We start from the raw sequence: 2,589 nt of genomic DNA, 5'->3' as shown, positions 1-2,589 counted from the left end.
TGGAGCTTCTCTCATTGCTCATTTTGTTGTGTCTTCTTGTACTGTGTTTCTGTAAACCTCATCGATGACCTGTGATTTGAGCAACGATCGATGTACCTCTACCGAGGTAATGAGCTTAAAGTTGGAAATTTTTCCGGTTGCAAGCAATTTTTCCGGTTGTACTGAAAGCACCACTACACCAGGCACCTTCACGCATGCGTACAGCCTATTACCCGTGCATTGTGTTAATACATTAAGACTTACATACTCGGTTATGAGCCTTACCGAGGAATTCCAATGGAATTCCATTGAAGAGTCATTAAAATTCAAGAATCGTACCTGTTTCAAAGTCCTCTTAAAAGAATCGCTTATCTCCAACTACTGACTGGCTCATTGATGTACTTTATTTTCCAGTTTTTGCGGGTGCACTTCCCCTTGTTTATTGTTATTTTTGTGTGTGCGTGTGTGTGAATGGTAAATCGTGTCCTTAGTTCTATTTTAATGTAGGGTATTTGCAAATTTTTCCGCTTGGCCCAGCCACTTAGCTCGATTAGCTTGCTATTTCTAAGTGGCTGTGCCCTCTTCCTAAGTAATTTTTCTTTCTTGTATTAATGTAACACTGTATAATTTCTGGGCACGAATAAAGATTGTTGTTGTTGTTGTTACCCCTAGCTAAGTAAAGTCTTGGTCATTTTTCACGACGACATTGCGAAAATGCATTCCCTTTTTGAGACTACAATGGTCAAAATCTGAAAACCATTAGACTTCAGACCAAGAAGACGAGAACCGTACAGTTTGGGGTTGTATAGAACGTTTTCATTCACGTGACTACCGGCCATATGCATATTGGTTTACTGAAACAAAAGAAAGTATTTGCATAAATATAGAGTTCAATTCCCAGAGGTTTAGTTTGGGACACCAACATGGCCGCCATTTCTTTGTTTTGGGACACCAACATGGCCGCCGTGACCTCATGTAATTAGGCAAAGGAGTGGGGGGGCGTACTGTTAACTTTCAAAAGGTACTTCACGAAGACATCAATGCCCCTTTGCAACCACTCGTAAAAACTGCATGGGATTTTTACCTATCCTAATGAGCGAGTTGTTCCATAGGATATGAGATTGAAAATGTGTCGAGGAGATCAGCACATGCTCACACCAGAGTCCCATGTTACTGCGCATAAGTTCTGCGCATCTGGAGATACACAGGTTTCCAATGGGTGGTGCCTACTAATACAAGGATATTTTTGCGCGGTTTAAAACTATGCGTAGAAAGCAGAACTTAGAAAGTGCTTTTGGTATCCAAAAAGAAAATTGGGGTAATCATGCATTTTTCAGAGATAATAAAGCTTCAATTTGAAAAAAAAAAGAACGCCATACATTGCTTTGTATTTTACTTTTTTTTTTTTTTTTTTTTTGCTTCATTATCTCAAAAAAATGCCTGGTTACCCCCAATTTTCTTTTTGGATTTCAACAGCCCTTACTAAGATCTGCTTTCCCCGCATAGTCATAAACCGCGCAAAAAAACACCCTTATTAGTAGGCACCGTCTTTAAAAAGGCGTCAGAAAAATTAAACTGCTGTTTAGGTCTTCCCTTTTTGGAATACATTCCGGGGATCCGGGAAAAAGGCCTCCATTTGTCGTGATTGTTTGGATCAAGATATTCCTTTATCAAAGTGGTTTAGAGCGAGTTTTTAAATGATTGTACAGCTATCACTTTCAAACGTCCGTCTGGCTGTCATCCCTTCCGTTCCCCAAAAAATTGTGGAAGATTTTGTTGATTTCTCCGAAAAAAGGTTCACAGGTTGGTAAAGTGATTTAAAAAACTTACTAAACCAGCTATGACGCAACTGATTAAACTTTTCAACACCGTAGTTTTGCCCATTAAGCTTACACGCTGAAGTTCTCAGCAATTGAGGCAGTTGTCAATAAATTCTCCAATTCTCCTCGAAATTTTTTAAGTGTTAATAGTAATCAAGGGGTCAGTGGTGAAACATATACCTATTAAAAGCCTCCACTTTCAATTTCGGCCAGTTAAAAGCCTTTTCTTGGAAAAGACTACTTCCTCACTTCAGTTCCTATAAGCCTATCCAAGTACTTTTTTTTTGTTGTTTTGTATTGTTGAGCTTGAAACTGCCGAAACGCCGAAATCATCTAAGGTTTCCAGTGTTGCTGAAAAGGAAGATTTTCAGTTGGTTTCAGATAACTGAGATGTGGGCATTCATTTTTTGAGTGTGTGTTGACGAAGTTCCTTAGATTTGTCATAGTTTTAAAGCTTCAGGAATTTGGACGATATACGACAGGTCTTGTAACAACAACAACAACAACAACAATCTTTATTATTCGTGCCCAGAAATTATACAGTGTTACATAAATTCAAGAAAGAAAAATTGCTAAGGAAGAGGGCACAGCCACTTAGAAATAGCAAGCTAATCGAGCTAAGTGGCTTGTTCAGTAGTATTACTCAAATGTATTATTAAACTGAGAAAAGGAAAATGCTATAAATAAATGTGATATTAAAGCATACTATCCGCACCATATGACACCCTGGATATGACGAAATATGAACGTCAAAGTGGAAACTGACAGATTCCGAGAATCCGGATTGTCA

The sequence above is a fragment of the Pavona decussata genome, unplaced genomic scaffold, assembly GCF_977016875.1.
Source record: "Pavona decussata unplaced genomic scaffold, jaPavDecu1.1 SCAFFOLD_186, whole genome shotgun sequence".
Taxonomy (NCBI): domain Eukaryota; kingdom Metazoa; phylum Cnidaria; class Anthozoa; order Scleractinia; family Agariciidae; genus Pavona; species Pavona decussata.
This window is presented reverse-complemented; position numbering follows the sequence as displayed.